We start from the raw sequence: 22,984 nt of genomic DNA on the forward strand, positions 1-22,984 counted from the left end.
ACCTTTGGCTGACTGCTCTTCTCTCTGGCTTCCTGGCTTTTAATTCCCTTTCTCCTGCTCTTCCAGCCTGCTGCTTTGGGCATCCCTGAGTTGTCTCTCCTCACCTGTAACCCTGGGGCTGACTGCTCGTCTGTCCAGGTTCCTGGCTTTTATCCCCTTTCTCCTGCTCTTCCTGCCTGCTACTCTGGGCAGGCCTGAGTTTGTTACCTCACCTAATCCCTTCGGCTGATTGCTCTTCTCTCTGTCTTCCTGGCTTTTAATCCCCTTTCTCTTGCTCTTCCCGCTTGCTACTTTGGGCATCCCTGAGTTGTCTCTCCTCACCTGTAACCCTGGGGTTGACTGCTCTTCTGTCTGGGTTCCTGGCAATTAAAAGTGGGAGTGAGAAAGCATTGTGAATATACAAAAAAACTATTAAACTGTATATATTAAATGGATAAATTGTGTGATGTGTGAACTATATCTCCATAAAGTTGCTATAAAAAGAGAGAAAGAATAAAATACTCTTTCTCTTCAGATCCAATAAATCTTTTACTAAAGATTTCCATGGATAGAAATAATGACATGTTATTATAATAATTTTTGAGGCCTTGCTTAGGGAAGACTTAAAAAAGAGAGGTGGAGGTGGGTCTCCAAGCTCTGTCTCCTAAACTTACTGAGTTGGAAGTGAAGAACTACCAAAATGAGGCACTGCAAAACAGAAGAAACATGGATGGACTTTTATTTTACTATTAGAAAGCTGCTATGGTGAGCCACAATGAACTGAGATATTATTTGTTATCACAGCATAACTTAGCCTTTCCTAACTAACATTAAGACAGCTTGAGCTTTCCTGTTAGTACCCTACCACAGGCGGCTGACCACTGGCAGCACCAGCAAGAAGATACAAATGCTTATCTTTTGTCCATCCCTCCCTTTCTGCCCCAACCTCAAAAGAATGAAAAAGCAGAACATGAGCCACTTCTTCATTCAATTCCATCAAGTCTCTACGATGACTGGTGAGAGTGAGAAAGAGAAAGGAATATTTCTGATTCAATACAAGTTGGGAAGGTCAAAATTGAAAATAACCTAAAAATCATGGAATCTAATCTAATTATGGAATCTAGCCAAGATGTCAGAATTTAACAAAGCATGATCATAAAACAGCAATTAGGGAAGGAAAAAAATTCATGTTAATGCCTCATCAAGTTCTGATTCATCAATAAACCAATTTCCCTCTATCTTGACTATTTTTTTTTTCTTCCAACAATATAAGTTTATTCCCAACAAAATACACAGTTAACCAAATAGTGAGTCAGGTCTCTAAATTCACACAAGATACTAGAAAATAACGGTTTAGATTTTTAAATCCATTTCTCCTTACTTTCAAATACAGGGGTTTTGTTTGTTTTGTCCAGTATTTTCTCATTCACTCTTAGATATACAACATTTAAATATTGTTGTTGTTGCTCTTGTTAGGTGTCATCAAGTCAGTTCCAGCTCATAGCAGCCTTTTGTACAACAGGACAAAGCACTGCCCGCCCTGGGCCTTCCTCACTATCATTGCTATGTTTGAGCCCACTGTTGGAGTCACTGTGTCAATCCACCTCATTGAGTGTCTTCCTCTTTCTCACTGACCTTCAACTTTACCAAGCAAGATGCCCTCATCCAGGTACTGCTTCCTCCTAACATGTTCAAAGTATGTAAGACAGAATCTCGCCATCATCACTTCTAAAGAGCATTCTGGCTATACATCTTCCAAGACAGATCTGTCATTCTTCTGGAAATCTACATGGATTCAATAACATGGATTCAAGTAAAATGAAACCCTTGACAACCTCAATCTTTTCTCTGTTTATCATGTCGTTGCTTATTGGTCCAGTTGTGAGGATTTTGTTTTATGTTAAGGTGTAATCAGAGTAAAGGCTGTAGCCTTTGATCTTCATTAGTATTGCTTCACCAATACTATAATTCAAATGTATCAATTCATCTTCAGTCTTCCTTATTCAGAACTGTCCAGCTTTCACATGCATATGAGGCAACTGAAAATATCATGGCTTTGGTCAGGCACATCTTAGAACTCAAAGGTGACATCTCTGCCTTTAACACTTTAAAGAGGTCTTTTACAGCAGATATGCCCAATGCAATACATCATCTGATTTCTTGCACTGTTTCCATGGGCACTGACTGAATTCAAGTAAAATGAAACCCTGGACAACGTCAATGTTTTCTCTGTTTATCATGTCGTTGCTTATTGGTCCAGTTGTGAGGATTTTGTTTTCTTTATATTAGGGTATAATCATACTAAAGGTTGTAGTCTTTGATCTTCTTTAGTAAGTGCTTCAAGAAATCAGAGACACTGGACTATATGAAGAAAAATCAGCATTACAATCGGAGGAAGACTACTTAAAACCCTGTGATGTACAGATAACACAACCTTGCTTGCTGAAAATGGAGGAGCTGAAGCACTTAAATATGCTTAAATAACTTAATTCAGAAGAGGACTTGTGTGGTAGTTAAGGTTATGTGTCAACTTGGCTGGGCCTGGCTTTGAGGAACTGGACAGCTGGATATAGTTACTCCCCATGATGAGACTGGTGATCAATTCCATGGTGGACTCTACTGGAGAAGATGAGTAGTTGCCTTAGGGATATGATCTGCTTCCAGTATATAAGGAGAAATTTCAAGAAAGGTCTCAGCAGCTTTTGGGCATGCTTGGACCTTTCATGTAGCTGAGTCTTCAGTCAGCAGCCTCCCATGTTTCCTGCCGATCTTGGACTGTCTCTGGATTTGAACTAGTGGCCTGTCATGTTGTTTAGTAATATTGGGACTGTGCCATACTCAGCAGACAGCAGATTCCTGAGTGAAGAGACACCTTTAGCTTCAGTGGGCTGGGAGCAAGAGGCAGAGCAGATTTCTAGTCTCCAAAAATATAAGAGAATAAAATCTTATTTGTTAAAGTCATCCACCTGTGGTATTTTCTGTTAGATGGCACCAGATAACCAAAACAACTCGGAAAGAGGACTATCATTGCTGATGGCAGAAGGATCTTGACTGAAAGCAAAGAATACAAGAAACATGTTTACCTGTGTTTTATTGACTATGCAAAGGCATTTGATGTGTGGATCATAACAAATTATGGATAATAACACGAAGAATGGGAATTCCATAATACTTAATTGTGCTCATGAGAAACTTGTACATAGACCAAGAGGCAATCATTCAAAAAGAGCCAAGGGATACTGCACAGTTTAAAATCAGGAAAGGTGTGCATCAGGTTGTATCCCTTTACCATATTTATTCAATCTGTATGCTAAGCAAATAATCTAAGATGTTGCACTATATAAAGAAGTGTGTGGCATTAGGATTGGAGGAAAACTCATTAACAGCCTACAAAATGCAGATGACACATTATTGCTTGATGAAAGCAAAGAATTCTTGAAGCGCTTACTGATGAAAATCAAAGACTAAATGCTTCAGTATGGAGTACACCTCAACATAAAGAAAACAAAAATTCTCACAATTGGACCACTTAGCAACATCATGATATATGGAGAAAAGACTGAAGGTATAAAGGATTTCATTTTAATTGGATCCACAATCAATGCCCAGAGAAGCAGGAGTTAAGACATCAAATTTGCATTAGGCAAATTTTCTCCAAAAGACCTCTTTAATATGTTAAAGAGCAAAGATGTCACTTTGAAAACTAAGGTACACCTGACTCAAGTCACTGTCTTTTCAATAACCTCATATGCATGTGAGAGCTGGACAATGAATAAAGAAAACCAAGGAAGAACTGATGCCTTTGAATTGTGGTGTTGGTGAAAAATACTGAATATACACCATGGACTACCAGAAGAACAAACAAATTTGTCTTGGGAGAAATACAGCCAGAATGCTCCTTAGAAGCGAGAATGGCCAGACTTCATCTCTAGTACTTTGGCCATGTCATAAGGAGGAACTAGTCTCTGCAGAAAAGATATCATGCTTGGTGTTCTGGTTACCTAGTGCCACTCTGACAAGAATATACCACAAATGGGATGGCTTAAATAAACAGGAGTTTATTCTTACACTTTGGAGGCTTTAAGTCCAAGTTAAAAGTGCTAAGCTCCAGGGGCTGGGTGAAAGCCCCTCAGCCTTGGGCTTCAGCTCTGCCTCCAGCTACCGGCCCACTGAAACTAAAGGCTTTTTCTTCACTCAGATAGCTGCTGGCTGCTGAAGCTAAGAAGCCCAAGGTTGACAAACAAAATGGCACAGTCCCGATGTTACCAAAACACACAACAGGCCATTAACTTAGGTCCATTTTAAGTCCCAAGGTTGGCAGAGCATAGCAGGCTGCTGAGCAACGACACGGCTACATGCAGGGTCCAAGCATGCCAAAGGCTAGAGACCATTCTCAAGGCTTCTCCAGGAAGCAGACCACATCCCAAAGGCAGCTACTCAGCTGCTTGTGGTAGACCCCACCACGGAGTTGACTGCCAGTCTCATCATGGGGAATAACTACCACCAGCTGCCCAGCCACTCAACCAGCCCCAGCCAAGCAGACACACAAACATAACCACCACACTTGGTAAAGTAGAGGGTCAAAAAAAAAAGGGAAGAGATTCAACAAGACTGGCTGACACAGTAGCTGCAACAATGACTTCAAGCATGGCGACGATTGTGAAGATGGTACAGGAGCAGGCAGTGTTTCATTCTGTTGTACACTAGGTTGCTGTGAGTCAGAACACTAATCTTAGCTAGGTCTGGACATTATTAAAGAAAGACAAACATTAAAGGACACCTCTTTCAAAGCATTAGTGTAGCACCAAAAAAATTATTTTTTCACCTAAAGCTTTCTAAATACCACACACACATGTGTTTGGCAAGTAGTACATTTTTGGAATGTGAGAACTCATGAATATTTCCCACCCTAATGGTCAAATGACATGGCCCTCCACTGAACACCCAGAAAGCTGCCCTTTCTAACCATCAGCTCTGATCCCAGCTGACACTTCATGGCTCTGGATAGAAAAGTACACACAGGTCACTGCCAACTTGTCACAAGTATGTGACAACACTACATCCCCAAACGTCAATGACTGTACAACTGGACTGAAACATGCAAAGCTGATTCTCAGCTTCTCACACACATCTGTTTAAAATTCAAACCGCTTGTGCAAACCATGGATCGGTATTCAAATAAAACTTTTAAAGAGATTGTATTCATTTAAAAAGGAAATGAAATTATGTGCCTAAGTCTTGGGGTTCTATATTTCCAGAGGAGAGATGATAGGCCTTCAAGGATTTAGATACTTATAAACCTAGCAGACTGAGCAGAACTAAACCGACTTTTGATTATAAATCATCAGGTCAGGAGGTCAACGCTGCAAACCCACAGCAGCTTTGCACGTATCACAACTTGGCAACAGCAGCTTGGGGAGCCAAGAGCAACCTGTGAGCCAACTGAGCCATCAAAAACAAAACCTTGAATGGTGCTCATGGCAATGCAAATATTTAACAGGCACATCTAGAAGATTCTCATTGTCAATTAGGGCAGAACATTCACAGTTAGAATGAAAAAAAGGCTACCTAGCTCTCTCTTGATTCCCAGTCCAACCTTGATGAGTGACACTTCGGAGAGCTTTGCAGATTTTACAGCACTTCCTGGCCTTAACTCACTACTCTTCACAATAACTTTGTCAAACTGCAAAGTTACAATGTAGCAAAGTAGGAATTTGAACCCAAGTCTGCTGATCTCAAGTCCATGGGTTTTCCCTACGCCAGAGCTCTTACACACCATTTTCATCAAGTTCAGTTGAAAAGACAGGTTAAGAGATACCTATGTGACTTTATACATAAAATAACTTCTCTTTATTCCTTCCCCAAAAAAAAACAAAACAAACTCATTGCCATTGAGTCAATTCTGGGCTTCCAAGGTTGTTAATCCTTACAGAAGCAAACTGCCTCATCTTTCTTCCGTGGTGCAGCTGGTAGGTTCAAACACTGACCTTTTGGTTACCACCCAAATGCCTTAACCACTACTCACCAGAGCTTTATTCCTTCAGTGACTGTCAAAAAGTAAAGAACAATATCTGAGTCCTTCTCTGTGTTGAAAAAGTTGAGAAATTCTAAGACACAGTGTATAATTCACCTGCACTGTGTCTTAGAATTTTGGCTAACAAAAAAGTGTTCACATCAGTTAACTAGCACGTATTCTTAAAAAAAGATACAGGGCCCTAACGAAGTGAGAGCTAGAACACAAATAGGTATATGCACACCCATGTTCATCACAGCACTATTCACAATAGCAAAGAGATGGAAACAACCTAAGTGCCCATCAATGGAGGAATGGATAACCAAACTGTGGAATGGAATACTATGCAACACTAAAGAATAATGTACAATCCCCAAAACACCGCATAACTTGGGTGAACTTGGAGGACATTATTCTGAGTAATATAAGTCAATCACAGAAGGACAAATATTGTATTGATCCACTACTGTAAAAACTCAAGGAAAGGTTTATATATGGAAGGAAATCTCCTTTGTTGGTTACCAGGGATGGGAGTGCAAAGAAGGGGAAATTGCTAGACAGGTTTTAAAAAATAATAATAATAATATACACACACACACACACACACACATATATAAAAAATGAAAAAAAAGATATAGGGCTTTAATTTTTTCAAGAGGCGGTGGGAACCTCTAAGTATAAATTAGTGCAGTAATGCCTCCGGCTGATAAAGAGGGCCTTGGTCAAATCATTTAACTTCTCTGAGCTTCTAAATCCTCATTTGTAAAATGAGGCACTGGATTAGTTTTTAACTCTCTTAAAACAAAAATTTTTGGAATTGTTTCTGGAAACAAAATCATAGTGCCTAAGGCATTTGACTGCTCATCAGAAGGCTGGTGGCTCAAACCCACCAGCCACTCCTCAGAAGAAAGTTGGGCAATCTACTTCTGTAGTACTACCACCTCGGAATCCCAAGGAGGGATCACTATGAGTGGGATCCCACTCCATGGCAGTGGTCGTGGTTGTTTTTATTGTTTTGTTTGTTTTGTTCTGTTTTGTTTGCAGCTATGGTGGGAGTTAATGGGAATATGCCTGAAGTCCAGCCTGCTCATACACTTTTCTTCCTCTGATACCCTCCTCTGACCCTGAGGGCTCTATCTAGCACAGTGTGAAAATTCATGGATTAGAAGACACCCAGCTTTGCTATAACACTTCTGAATGAATGTACTTCTTAAAGCTGCACTGTCCATGATGATAGCCACTAGCCACAAGTAGTTAATTAGCGCTTCCAATATGGCTGGTCTAATTGACATGTGCTGTAAGTATAAACTCTGCTGACACAGTGAGTAAGGCATTTAGCTGCTACCCAGAAGGTCGAAGGTTCAAATCCACTGGCTGCTCCATGGGAGGAAGATGAGGCAATCTACTTCCATAAAGATTTACAGACTTGGAAATCCTATGGGAGTTGCTATGAGTTGCAATCGACTCAGTGTCAGTGGGTTTGGTTTTTGGTATAAGTATTAACTATATAATGGTTTCAAACCTTAGTGTGAAAAAAAGAATGTAAAATATCTCATCAGTAACTTTTATATTGAGTATATGATGAATGATAGCATTTTGGATGGTAGTTGTCGTTAGCTGCTGTCAAGTCAGTTCCAACTCATGGCAACCTTATATACAACCGAACAAAATGCTGCCAGCACCTGCACCATCTTCATGACCACTGGTATGCGTGAGTCCACTGTTGCTCCTACTGTGTCAGTTCATCTCCTTGAGGAGATTTTCTGGTAGTTCTGCTTGTGTCTTTCCCACCAGCTTGCTCTACTGAATAGGTTCACAACTGTTGTCATAATACCTTCTTGTACTAAATAAAGAAGCTCTGGTGCCACAGTTGGTTAAGTGCTCACCTGCTAACCAAAAGATTGGTACCAGCAGCTATGCAGAACAAAGATGAGGCAATCTGCTTCCATAAAGATTACAGAGTTAGAAAACCTATGGGGCAGAACTATTCTGTCCTATAGGGTCTCTATGAGTTGGAATTGATTTGATGGCAATGGGTTTGGGGTTTGTTTTTAAATAAGTGCTTTTAATCTCTTTCCACCAAGACCATTCACTACCTAAAATCCTCAGTAACCATGGAATTCCTGAATGCTTTTCTTTTCTCTCTCTCTCTTTACAACAGATGTCTGAATGGACCACTCCAAAATGATGTTAAGTAACAGCACCATGCTGGCCCTTAATTTTTTCAGGATATGTCTCTTCTGGTTTTAAAAAAAAAAAAAAAAAAAGTCTCTTCCTTTAATAATTCTATTTCATAAAACGACCAAAATCTTTTTCATTTCAATAGTTTAAGACTTTCCAAAAAACATGAAGCATAAATCTATACTGTGGACAAAGAGTTGCATGTCACTGGAATCATGTGGCCCACAACCTCCCTTCCCTTCAGTCTGGTGTGATCCAGCTCCTCCACCCTTACCCCTCCACTCCCGACGAGGGCTCCCCCGTTAGTGCTCATGTTCTTCCCCCTTTGTGGCTATGTGACTGTAGTAACTTCTTAAATACTGTCCTACATTATAGTCTCTTTCTCTCTGACACACATGGCCATCGGCCACTAGATTAATCGTTCCAAAATATCATTTTACCTATGTTACATTCCCACCCTTATCTGCCTCTGTTCCCCTAATGGAAATTGTTCTCGTAAAGCATTTCCCTTTACAATTTCACTTTAAATTGTTTCTCCGGGCAATTGCTCACAGATTTCCTCCCAAATGAAGTGCCCTTCCCCTACTTTCTGCCTATCAAATACTATCCATCCATCCCCAGCTAAAATCTGCCATCCAGCCTGAAATGCTCTCCCTCTCACTTGCACCCCTGTGGACTTCCTGCTGTGCTAAGAGTGCTCCTGTCCTGCAACAAGGCCGTATTTTACACAGTTTCATCTTCTCCAGTGTGGGTCATGGTTGACTGTAGATATTATAAATGCCCTATAAAATGTGTTGATTCTGCTTTAAACACAGCAATATAGGGTTGGGTTTTTGTTACATTTGTAATTACATAATGAGGAACACACATTATCTAAGATATTTCTTTTAATAAGGAAAACAAAAGTTATCTTCTCTTGGCCAGTTGTCATATGTTAATTATGTCAGCAAGAACCAAATATTCTCATATATAAGAACTGAAAAGACTCTGGGCTCAATCCCACTACTTTAATGTACACCTAATTCTATCTGACACAGGATTTCCTGCCATAATGTTCTCAAGCTGAGGCATGGAATGTTAACTGGGCCATCACTACAGGGAATTTGCCAAGCACACTCTCCAGAGCTGTGGTTCATGGCCATTTGGGGATTGCAGGCCTCTTTGAGAGCTACACAACCCTTCTTTATAAAAACACTCATATACACAAAAGTGTGCATATATGCCAGAAGTCACATATACCTTGAGTCTCAAGATACAAAGGAAGGCTGTTGGTCCTTCCAAAGGCACAGAGCCTACAAAGTCAGGTGACTGGAAGGAATGGCGTGTTGTTGCCTAATAAAGACTCTTTCCCAGAACAGTTCTTATATAATCAGTCAAATATGTTTTTGTTCTTGTTTTTTCAATATCAATTTATTAATGTATCAACATAGATGCTGAGAATATATACACATTTTAAGGCATAAGTGAGAGCATTCTTATGCTTCCTGGAAGTATTCACTGGATGCTTGGATGACTCTGGGTTTCAAAATAATTTGACCTCATTTCTCAGTGGTAGAGGTCTCCCATTGGTCTTACCCCATCCAATTCTGCACTGAAAAGGGCGGGTGTTTAACAGCCTCACTGGTTTCTTGTTGTTGCCATCCAATTGCTTTTCTCATCAGAGTAAACCATCTCTTTGGTATTTCTAACCCTTCCAGCTCCCACTGGCAACCAAATCTCTGCTTTTCTTTTTAGATTGAAGATCAAAGTCCCTCCCACACTTTCTGGCTCTTTTTTCCTCTCCCTTTTCTTTGCCCTCTGTTTCAAAACCATATTGAGGAAAAGCACATGTTTAACCTCATCCTCACCACTCTGGTTCCAGTCAGAATCAAAGTCCATTTCATTTTCCTTGGCAACCACTCCTCAAGCATCTTCTTTGAAGTGCTTTATAAACTATTCATATCAAACACACTGAAAGCCTGATTAACAAATCCCTGAAAAGAAAGTTGTTAAAAGTCAGCCATATCAACAGTAAGAAAACAAAAGGCCAATTAAAAAGGGAGGATTAAAAAAAAAACTAAACAGATGCTTTACCAAAGACGACATATAGATGGTGAGTAAGCACATGAAAAGATGCTCAACATTATTAATCACTAGGAGAATTCAATGTGCTGCCACTACACACCTAATTACAACAGTACACATACAAAATCAAAAAGCTGACAATACCAAATGTTGGTGAGGATGTGGAGCAACTGGAACTCTTAAACATGATTCATAAGAATACAAAATGGTATACAGCCACTGGAAGGAGCTCTGGTGGCACAAAGGTTAAAGATTTAGCTACTAACTGAAAGGTGGGCAGTTAGAACCCACCTAGCAGCTTCATGGAAGAAAGACTTGGTGATCTGTTTCTGTAAAGATTACAGCCTAGCAAGTCCTATGGGGCAGTTCCACTCTATCACATGGGGTTGCTGAGTTGAAAATTTACTCAATGGCACCTAACAACATAACCACTGTGGAAAATAGTTTGACAGTTCCTTATAAAGTTAAGTATACACTTACTGTATGACCCTGGGCCCAGCTGACCTCCTCAAATAGATGCAAATAAGATGAACCTGGTAAAAATTCCTACCATTATATTAATCATACTGCATTGTAACTATGTGTGTGTGCACACATGTATGTGTAGACAGATATGGATGTAGAGGCAGAAAGGCAGAGATAGAGATAGAAATAATCTACCAATAAATTGTGAGTTCTTTAAGGGCAACTATTTTTACTTAACTTTCTGTTTATCCCCTGTACCTAATACAAATTTGGCACACAGAAACCCAAGGAGGGGTCGCTATGAGTTGGGTCCAACTCCACGGCACATAACAACAACAACCACAAAGTCTTCAGTAAGTTTTGCTGAATGAGTAAAAGAATGAATGATATTTACCATGTGCTCCACTCCAGATCAGGCACTGGGAATATACTGTTGTTGTTACTGTTATCAGTTGCTTTTGAGTTGGTCCCTGACTCATGACAACCCCATGCATAATAGGAACAGACCAGTTTACTCTACAAGGTTTTCACTGGCTGATTTTCAGAAGTAGATTGCTAGGCCTTTCTTCCTAGTCTTTCTTAGTCTGGAAGTTCCACTGAAACCTGTTCAGCATGATAGCCTCCAATGAGGGAGGGATGGTAGCTGTGCATGAAGTGCATTGCCTGAAACTGGGGACTCCTGCATGGAAGGTGAAAATTCTACCACTGAACCACTAATGCCCCAATACTGGGACTACAGAAGCCAGAAAAGACAGAGTCTCTGTGATGGTTAATTTTATGTGTCAGCTTGGCTGGGTTGTGATTCTCAATGATTTGACCAAATACCGGACCAACTGTTGTTCCATAATGTGATGTAATGTAATGTAACCATCATCTTAGGATGTGTTTTGTGATCAACCAATAGGTTGAAAGGGGGTATGGCTTGCCTCCACTATATAAATGGATGCTTTGGCAGAGCTCTCTCTCTCAGCCCTGCACTTTTCTTACGGCCTGAACTCCAGTTCCTAGGATATTAGCCTGCAGAAGACTTCAGCCTGCTGCCTGACCTGTAGATTTTAGATTTGCCAGCCCCTGCAATTCCATGAGCCAGGAGAGCCCTCCAGCCTGCCACCTGACCCACTGGATTTGTGACTTTGCAGTCCCTATAATTGTGTGAGTCATTTCCTTGAAGTAGGTCAATCAATCACTCCACACACACACGCACACACGCACACACACACATACACAGGTTTGATTCCTCTGGAGAACCCAGACTCACAGTTTCTATCTGTAGAGATCTGGCAGTCTAGCTAGATAAACAGTCCTGACCAAGAGGCAATGGTGAGCAGCGCAGACTTCGAATGAGTAGCTACCAGATGTGCCATGCAGTATGGGGGTAATGATCGTTTAATCATTCTTTGGAATCAGGCAGTCCTGGGTCTATCACTTTGCCAGGTTACCTGACCTTTCTCTAACTAATTTTCCTGATCTTTAAAAAGAGAGTATTAATCATGGGCTCGTGGTGAGGCAGTCTGACAGTCAGCTGGTACTGACTGGTACGGTGCTACAATTGCAAAGCTATCGAAATTCTTCTCTAGCAGATGGCAAACAGATGCTGTCCAGGGCCCCCCATGGGCCACTTCTCCCAGAAACTTCCCCCCAGGCCTCCCTACAACCTAGCTTTTAAGGAGTAACTCCAGTACAGCAGCCAACCTCTAGGACCTGCCCCAACACTGCAGCTGGCACTGTTGTGATGGCTCTGTGCTGTACAGATGCTAAATAATTTAAACATCACCCCGTTACAAGATGATCCATGTAAACGTCTGATACATTGCAAACACTGCATGTCCTTAATAAATGGTGGCTATCGTGACAGTTCAGGGGAAGGTCTTTGAAAAAAGGTAGGATTGAATCATGGCTCACAATTCAAGGGGGGATTTTCTATCCAGGGGTGGGTAAAAAAAAAAAAAAAAAAGGAGCATGGTGAGGTAACAGCTAGTGAGGAGATCCAGCTAACTAGGAGAGGGAGGTGTGTACTGCAGAATCATCAAGAATATGGTGGAGTAAGTGGTAATGGACCCATACTACAAGGGCTTTGAAATCAGTCTAGGTTTGATAGAGTAGGAATGGTAAACCACCCTTCTTTGAACTCACACATCACCTATTGCAAAATATCTCTCATTACATTTACCACACTGAATTATCATTTTCTGCTTACATATGTATACCTTCCACTGAACTGTGAGCTTCTAAACATCACATGTGTTGGTGGTAGCCAGCTCTCTCTGGAGCTAGAGTTCCCAATACCACCACTCCTGCGTCCTGGATTCCCTGGAACTCCCTCTGACTGGGCTCTTTCCGATGCAGATGCTCCCTGACTGCTGACTGATTACTGCCTCCATATTCAGAATACTCAAGCTCTCAAACCCAACGCTCATTCTTTGAGTAACTTGTGTCTATCAATTTGCTTTTTTTTTTTTTAATTTCCATATCAGAGATGAAATCTCTATGGGTCTCTATCCTCCTGCATCATATTGTCCCTTGCTCTATCTGGCTTTCATCGACCACTCCTAGGCTCTAAAAATCTACCACTTTAGACCTCTCTTTTATAATTTCTTCTTGATTTCTACTCTACACTCTGGGCTTCCACTATACCTAGTCTCCTTCCTTTGCTTGTTCCCAGTCCCAATCTAAACTACACACAGAGCCAAGCCTTCTCCACCTAAAGCCGCTAACTTTATCAGACCTCCCTACACCCAGGAACAGCCTTTCCAAACCTACCATCACCCAGGTTTTGACCTTAATACAACAAGCTGGTGGTTATCAAATTCCAACTTGGATTCCTAAAAAAGACATCAGATGGGGCCAAAAAAAAAAAGTTTCATTTACTTCCTCAATTTAATTGCCTATGATTATATTATTGCATCTCCCACAAATATAACATGTAATTTCTCAATGATCTAGACAAGTCTGAGATTAGAATTGGTCAGCCAAAACTACACTTGATTTCTATTTTGGTTAGAAAAGATATTTAACTTGGTATCCTGATATATTTGGTAATGCTCTGAAACCCTCTAAGTTGCAGGTGGCCAATGCAATGGATGAGTCTAAAACAGAGCATTAAAACTATAAATTTAGAAGTGAGGTACAAGGCACACTCAAATATACCAAAATAAATTAAAAAGTATTAATTTCAGGATAAAAAAGAGAGAGAGAGAGAGAGAGAGAGACTGATGGAGTTTTCCTCTCCATCAACCCTCTTCTAATAGCAATTATGTTTTTCAGATGCCACTGGCGCAGAAATAACAATGATGTGTCTGCCTTGTTTCCTGGCCCCAAAATACTATCCCTCTCTTCCCAGAGTAATAATGAACAGAAGCTCCATTTTCTCTCATCAAACCTTCAACAGTGGGATTATAACACACAAAGGCCAATCTGACCTCTGAATAAATTAATCGGTACTCAAGAAATGAACATTTGTGAGAGCTAGAGAATGCCAAAATGAAACTACTGAGCAAAATGAAGAATCAGGAGGCAAAGTTTAACTTATTAGGCTAGAGGAAAAAAGACAAAAGGGCAGGAAATGAAATATGGCTCTGAACAGAGGTATTCTGGTCACTGTGCCAAGGGACAGACATGAGGACAAGCTGATCCAGCACGTCCTACAGACTGTATGCCTCCCAGTCACACTGCCCACTTGGTTGGATAAGCCAACCAAAAATGTGATTTTCATAAGCCTTCTCATTTCATAAATGATGAGGGAAAGAATGCCTCAATCTCTCCAAAGGCCCAGAGTATAGTTATTCAACTGTGGTATAGGAAAGAGTTCCTTGAAGCACAAAAGACGTTATGGTCTATCCTCCAAACATTAGGTTTCTATTTCTCAGAACAAAAACTCTTTAAAATAAATTAACTGGGCTCTCTGTTTCTGGAAAAAATAGAGGATTAGACGTCCAGAGAAAATCTGCCAGTGCTAAAATTGTTGGACAAAAAATAAAAACATGGCTGAGCTGGCAGGAGAGTCAGAGATACCCTCAGAGGCCAGAAACAACCAAAGAGCATGAATCCAGGAAAATACATTGGCATTCAAACAGGAATTTACCTGTTTGATGCCTAGATTTTAAGTTTTAATGGTGCACAGAGTACAAAGCCTGGTGCCCACACAGGACGGAAGATGGAATCAGAGACTTCCACGTTAAGACTGAAAAGCAATACTTTCAGCAAGTGAAACAGAAAAAAAATTCACTCTACAGAGAGACGCCACGAGGAAACATGTCCTCAGCTTGAGTATTTGGTGAACATGAAAAATAGCAACAATAACACCAAAAAAAATTCACCTGACGCTCCCTAACTACAAGTGCACCTTCGTACTTTGGCACTCCAATTAAAAACACATGAGTGACCAAAACAGGAAAACAAACAAACAAAAACTCACGGTCATAAAGTTGATTTGACTCATAGCAAGCCCTCCTTAGGTTTCTGAGGTGGTATCACTACAGAAGTAGTTTGTCCAATCTTCCTTCCAAGGAATGGCTGGTAGGTTTGAACCGCCAGCCTTCTGGTTAGCAGTCAAATGCTTTAGGCACTACGCCACCAGAGCTCCCCAAAAATTTAGTTAAAAGTGAGCCTGGCTGGGTTGTGTCCCCAGGAATTTGTTAAAAGTAAACACATTACTCAGAAGTGGTCCTACCTTAAAATTGTATCTTAAGTCATTCCTAGGGATAGAATTCCAATGAACATTCATTCAAAATCAGAAATCACAAGATGCACATGGAAACAAGCCAGAATTAGCAGCAAAATCAAACTGCAGGATCAGTCCAGTAACAGCTGTAGTCTATGAGATGGATTTTAAGATACAGAATACAAGTATATCTAATATGTATAAAGAGGAGCTCCAGTAGCACAGAGTTAAAGCAGTCAGCTGCTAACCAAAAGGTTGGCAGTTTGAACTCACTAGCCACTCCACAGGAGATAGATGAGGCAGTCTGCTTCCATAAAGATTTACAGCCTTGGAAACCCCATAGAGTAGTTTTACTCTGTCCTGCAGGGTGGCAATGAGTTGGAATCAACTTGATGACAGTGCAGTAACATGTATAAGAAGAGCTGTGGTGGTATAGTGGCTAAAGCATTCAGCTGCTAACCGAAAGGTTAATGGCTCTAACCCACTAGCCACTCCATATGAGGAAGATGACAGATGACGCAGTCTGTTTCTGTAAAGATTTATAGCCTTGGAAATGCTATGGGGCAGTTCCATTCCGTCCTGCAGGGTCACTATGAATCAGAATTGACTCAACGGCAGTAGGTAATACATGTAAATAAGTAAAGACGATATTAAAAGTTTGATTAAGTAGAAACAGACTAGGGATATTTGAAAAAGAATTCAATAGAACTTTTAGATATGAAATACACATCATCTGAAATGGGTAACCCAAAGAACGATTGCAGGTGTAACAGAGATAAAGAGAGAAACTGTGCACTAGAATAAATTGCCCTGAGTGTAACACAGAGAGACAAGAAGGAGGAAATATGAAAGAGAGATTAAAAGATACAAAAATAGCGTAAGGTATCTAATCATACTTCTCAAAGCAGAGAATTGGGTAGAGACAACATTCAAATACGAAAATGGGAAGAGGATTTCCCAAAAATGAAAAACACATGAATCCTCACATCAGAATCCCAATAAATCCCAAGCAGGATACATTTTTTAAAAAGCCAGACAGGACAGAAAGATGATACCTAAAAGAATAAGAATTAGATTGACAACTGATTTATCAAAAGTAACAGAGGAAGGCTGAAGACAGTGGTTTCAACATACTCACAAAAAGTAACTGTCATAGAATTTCACCCAGAAAAATTAGATGAAATAAAGACAATCAAAAAACTCTCATCAAAAGAATTTCTATAAGAGGTACTTTAAGAAAAACTGTCTCAGAGGAAACGTCTAAAATATAAGTAGAAATGTTAAACAAATTAAAAAAAAAAGATAAATAAGTGAGAAGATCTAAATAAGCATTGACTATACAAAACAATGGCATAACAGCTAATTTGTGGGATTACAATTTTTAAATTAAAATGTTGAAAATTAACAGCACTGTGGTGCATTGAATTACTTGGCATGGCTTTTCTAGCCATGGTCTTTGTCACTCCCACCAGATTCCTGGGTGGGAACATGCAAATAAGGTATATGAAACTCTAATGTTGGGACTGGTTAGTTTTGTCACTCTGCCAGGCTTAAAATGAGCATTCCTAGAGGCAGGAAGAGCTGGATTGGAGTGGAGCACATCCTTGGACCTGATATCCCTACACTGGACCTTCTTGGCAGAGACCCCCAGCAGAAAGCCAGAGATAGCGGCAGTGGAACCAAGAGGCACAAGTAGGGTGCACCTAAGTGTACCTATCAGCAAAGCTACAAGAGCTTTGTTAACACTTGCCAGAGCAGGGCAGGAGCCAGACAGAGATGCCAAGGGCCAGCGAAGTGTGCCTGAGGGCACAGCAAAGGGAAGACTGTCCTCATCAAAGAATTTGTATCCTGAAAGCTTTCCTAAACTTGATTGATAACCTGTCACTTCCCTAATAAACCCCATAATTTTGAGTATTGTCTTTGGGCCACTGCAACGAATGATCGAACCCAGCAGAGAAGTAGTGAGTGCCATGGGAGGGACAGCTGGTGTCAGAATTGATAGAAAGATTGGAGGAAGGCAACATGGCTGGCCTCATAGGAATGACCCTTGGGCTGCTGATGGTAATTCTGTCTATCCTTCTTGAGGTTGGAGGAGGTCAGAGGATGCCACCTCTGTGTCCTTAACCTCTGAGTAATCAGAGTTCAAACACTCTAAATCCTTTTATTGTTTGAGAGGAAGGAAAAAACACTATATGTATATTTAACCAAAAAAAAAAAAAAAAACCTACCAAACTCATGGTCATTGAGCCAATTCCAACTCACAGAGATCCCCATTGGGTTTCCATGGCTGTATATCCTTATGGGAGCAGACTGCCCCATCTTTCTTCACAGAGTAGCTGGTGGGTTCAAACCAATGACTTTCTGGTTAGCAGCCAAATAAATGCTTTAACCACTATACGCATTACCACCAGAGCTTTTAAATATATTTAGCAAAATTCCTAGGGTAATTACTAAGAGAAAAGAAACAGACTATGTAATACAAACTGTGTTGATGGGTGTATGAGAAGGAATGAGGGGAAAAAAAACTCATCAATCCAAAAGGAAAAAAATTAAGTATCAATAAAAAAAGACAAAACGGCACAGTAACAACTAAACCAAACAAAAACACCAAGTGAGTGGCTTACAAGTGAGTACTATAAAATATTCAACCTTATACAAATTTTTTTTAAAGATCAGGAAAAGAGGAACACGCCCTAACTCATTCTAATATCAAAATTATGTAAGGACAGTACAAGAATGCAAAATTATACCAATCTCACTCATGAATACAGATGCAAAGTCAATCTACTGATAAAGAAGATATCAGGACAAGTTAAGTCTATTATATGAATGCGAGGTTGTGCCAATGTTATATACCTGTTGTTGTTGTTACGTGCCGTCGTGTCAGCCCTGACTCATAGCGACCCCTCCTTGGGTTTCCGAGGCATTATCACTACAGAAGTATATTGTCCAACCTTCCTTCCGAGGAGTGGCTGGTGGATTTGAACTGCCAGCCTTCTGGTTAGCAGTCAAGTGCCTTAGGCACTATGCTATCAGAGCTCCTGTTATCATACCTATTAATATGATTTACCACTTTGAAGATAAAAGGAAATCTTAAGATCAAACCAACAGATCAAAAGATCAAATTGAACATCTATGGTAGCCACTCCTAGAAATCTAGCAATACAAGGGGATGAGATCTTCTTAACTTGATAAAGGATATCTAGAAAAAACCTACAGCAAATGTGACATGCAATGATGAAAGGCTAACAAAACTCACTTTAAAATAAGGAACCATGTCCACTATCACCACTTTTGTTCCACACTGAACTGGAGGTCCCAGCCAGCACAATAGAAAAAGAACAAATGCAAAAGTTAAAAGGTTCAGAATAAAGAAAGCAATCTCCCTTCATCACACGTGATATAATTCTCTATAGAAAACCCAAAAGAAAATGCAGACAGTGTACTAGAATTAGTGAGCCAGCAAAGTTTCAGTATACAAAAATCAACATTGAATTTCATTTCAAAGAAGCTGTCTGAAAATAAAAATTTAGAAAAGATTTCACTTTATCAGCAAACAGGAATATTAGGTCAATAAAGATCACAAAAAGGTGTATAAGATCTTGATGAAGAAAATTATAAAAATATATTCAAAGGCATTGAAGAAAACCTAAACAACTGGACAGACATCACATTTATGGATAGAAAGAGCTGATATCAAAGTAACACATACTTAACTCAAAATTATATATGGATTCAATGCAACTCCAATCGAAATTCCAAGAGGGTCCTTTTAAAAAACAATTATGACAAGCTGATTCCATAATTTATAGGGAAACGCAGCTGACGGGCAGTGAGGGAGAACTTGCCAAGACTTATTATATAATGATAGTACTTAAGGTAGCATAGTATTGACTAAAGAATAGACAAACAGCCCAGTGCAATAGGACACAGAACTCAGAAACAGACTTAAGCATATTTTAGAGACCTGAATATGGCATAATATGGTATTGCCGTTCAGTGGGGGAGGAGGGAAGGATTTGTCAATAAATAGTGCTAAGGCAATAAATTATCCATATGGAAAATAAATAAAATTACACCATACTCAAAATCAATTCCAGATGCATTAAAAATCTTAAATGGGAAAGGAAAAACTTTTAGAGGAAAATACCTTATAGTAATGGGATAGAGAAGGGTTTCTTAAACAACACACAATTCATAAAGGAAGACATTGTTCACTTTAGTTACCCTGGAGCACTGCCTTCAAACTCTTTGACAAGAACTCAATGTAAGAAATGCATTGTACATAGTAGAGTGTATATGTATTTCTAAAACAAAAGTTTCATGGGGGGAGGTGGAACTTACCCTTAAAAGAGTGATTAACTTTTGATACTTTTTTTTATTCTATTCTATAACAACCCTCAAAAATATGTTAACAGTCGACTTACACAATCTGTACACGCAGTTATAAAAGCAACCCAAATACCCATTATCAAGAGAATGGATAAACAAATTGTGGTATATTAATATACTGGGATACTACAAATAATGAAAATAAATGAATCACAACTATAAGCATCAGGATAATCAGTGGGTCTCAAAGTGTGGTGCCCAGATCAGCAGCATTAGCATCATCTGGGAGCCTGCTAGAAATGTTAAGTTCTCAGCCCCTCCCCAGACTTGCTGAATCAGAAACCTATAGGTGGTATTCAACATTCAGTTTTAAGACCTCCAGTGATTGTGATGCAGGCTCAAGTTTGAGAATGACTGAGGCAGGTGATTATCAAAAACACCTTGAGCAAGCGGAAAAAAATAAAATCAGTAGCCATGGAGGCGATTCCGACACATGGCAACCCCAGGTGTGTCAGAGTAGAACTGTGCTCTATACAGTTTTCAATGACTATGACCTTTTAGGAGTAGACCGCCAGGCCTTCCTCTGAGGCAGCTCTGGGTGGACACGGACCATCAATTTTTGGTTAGCAGCTGAGTGCTTAACCATTTGCCCCACCCAGGCATCCATGAGGAGCGCTGGTGACACAGTGATTAGAGAATTCAGCTGCTAACACAGTTCGAACCCACCAGACATTCCGGGAGAAAGATGAGGCAGTTTGATTCCGTAAAGATTTACAGTCTTGCAAACCATTTCTACTCTGGCACATAGGGTCACTGTGAATCAGAATCAACTTGATGGTAGTATGTTTGGTTTTGGTTTTGGGTATCTTTGAGCAACAAAATCAAGTCTCAAAAGAATGCAAGTAATATGATTATGTTTATTTAAAAATTAAAAGTATTCAGAGGAAGGAGGAAAGACAGGAACTGGAGGAGGAGGTTGAATGCACATCTGGATGCCTCCAGGAACAAATGCCTCCTTTGCTATGAGCCAGAAAAATTGAATGGTGCCCAGCTACTGTTACTGAATATGTTGATCAACGATTCTGTAGAAGAATCCTGATCAAAAGTGAGAGCAATGTGGAACAGAATTTCAAATTCTCAGTGCATTCCAGATTTTCTAGAGTCTTTGTGGCTGGATGAACCCCCAAAATAATTAACCTTGAGATAATCTTTAAAGTTTAACCTTAAACCAATACTATCCCCTGAAGCCATCTTTGAACCAAAAGAGTTTATCTTAATTAGGAAAAGTATGTCTGCCTTAAGCATTGTGCTATTTTAAAGAATTATCTATGAAACATCAAATTGATAACAGCAACTCAAATACTTGGATGAGAAGCTTAGAAGGCAGTGAGTTTAAGATAACCATGGAGGAATAATTTGGAATAGGACAGTGAGAATGGAAGCACAACTTAAAGAATGTAATCAATGTCACAGAATTGTACATAGAGAAATTGTTGAAATGGGGTATCTTTGCCTGTATATATTCTTACCATAATAAAAAAAAAATTATTAAAAAAAATGAGGCAGATATCAATGAACTCACATAAACTGATTTGCATGTAGTATATTGTTAAGAAAAACCAAAAATATGAAAAAGTATAGTATGCTACCTTTTGTATAAGAAGGGAAAACAAAAATAAATATACAAAAATAAATATACAAAAAAAGGCAAATACCAAATTATGTACAATTATTCTTTCAAGTATGTAAAATAAATTTCTCATAATAAATTACATTCAGAACAAAAAAAAAAGTTAAAAGCAGGCTAAATAAGCAACACAATGCTTAGAAATACCTAAAATTATAGTAAAGTTATAAAGAAAAGCAAGGGAATGATTAATATAAAATACTTTGCAGGGAAGAGAGGGTGAGGGTACTAGGCAAGATCACAGAGAGAGCCTCTAAGATAATGGTAGTGTTTTATTTCTTCAGTTGGGCATGGATACAAGACTTTTGGTTTATTATTAAACTACATATGTGTTGTATATTATGTATCTTTTTGTGAATGATGCATTTCCTAACAATAAAAATAAAAACGCAGAGCTGGAACAGAAAAAAATGTGAGAACACACAACATACATCTGAAAAAAAGTATGAACATAAAGAGTATACCCCATTTGAACTTAATTCTAATAGAAGGTCTAAGGAAAATAACAATAAAAATAGAGGGTGTTGAATATTTGTTAACTATTAAATGTTTGCAATGATTCATATTCTCTTTCATTTTCTATTTTTCTAAATTTTCACAATGCATAAAATAAATACCTTTATAATCTGAAAATAAATTACTGCTACATAGAAAGTATAACCAAATAGTCTACAAAATAATTTTGTGCCCACTTCTCATAGCTTTAAGTTTTGTCTATTTTCCATACTTGAAATACAAATTTCAGTTACATGCAAAGTGAAGATAATGCATTTCAATTCTGATCTCAGGATGTATTTTTCTTCTTTAATTTTTCAAAATACCTTCATGGAACTCCATTCAATTTTATCTAATTATTTCTCATCTTCATATCATATCAAAGCATCTAGCCAGTTAAAAGTGATCTTTTTTAAAAAAGAGGGATAAAAAATACATATATATGCATATATATAATGTATATATTTAGTGTGTATATGTATTACTTAGTATTAAGTCCAACTGAATAGCCAAATCTCTTACAAACCATAAATGTCTTAAAAAACTCATTTGTTTCTAATTTATTTCCTCCATTAGCAATGTGCTGTTAAAATCACGAGAATAAAGCATTGCTCATGTGAATTAATTCCTATCCATCTACAACAAAGGGAACCAGCTTCAGCATCCAAAGAAAGGCAATTATGCACAAGGAGCAAAAGAGGCGGTTCAAGGTTACACTGCCAAGAAATGACATATTCCAATGGACTCAAACCACCCTCTTCAAATTTTGGCATTCTGTGGTATAAAAATAAAACCAAAGAACATTGAAAAGCAAAGCTTGCCACCTGCTGCCCAATGGCATAATCGTAAATGCTCAAATTGTATCCTCATTTCCCAGCTAAAACTCTCTTATAGATTAATTGGTATGGATGGTGGCATATTGTTCTCACCAAAAAAAAAAAAATTTAAAGAAATAATGTCAGCTCCAAAGTTTTCAACCAGATGAAATTTCAAAATCCTACCCATAATCAAAGGTAGCAATGGCTACCTCCAACCCAAAAAACAACTGGAAAAAAAAAAAAAAAAAAAACTTCTAGACTATTACTAGACTATTTATACAGTACAGTAC

General features: G+C 39.1%; 1 protein-coding gene and 1 pseudogene across 1 annotated transcript in view; one reads left to right on the forward strand and one right to left on the reverse strand.

The window, feature by feature from the left end:
• The window catches only part of LTBP1 (latent transforming growth factor beta binding protein 1), a 727,158-nt gene that overhangs the window by 550,553 nt on the left and 153,621 nt on the right, over positions 1–22,984 (reverse strand). The window lies entirely within an intron of this gene.
• Positions 495–602, forward strand: LOC122149847 (annotated as a pseudogene).

Source organism: Orycteropus afer, unplaced genomic scaffold, assembly GCF_000298275.1.
Source record: "Orycteropus afer afer isolate SDZICR_OR568_19922 unplaced genomic scaffold, OryAfe1.0 scaffold00054, whole genome shotgun sequence".
Classification (NCBI taxonomy): domain Eukaryota; kingdom Metazoa; phylum Chordata; class Mammalia; order Tubulidentata; family Orycteropodidae; genus Orycteropus; species Orycteropus afer.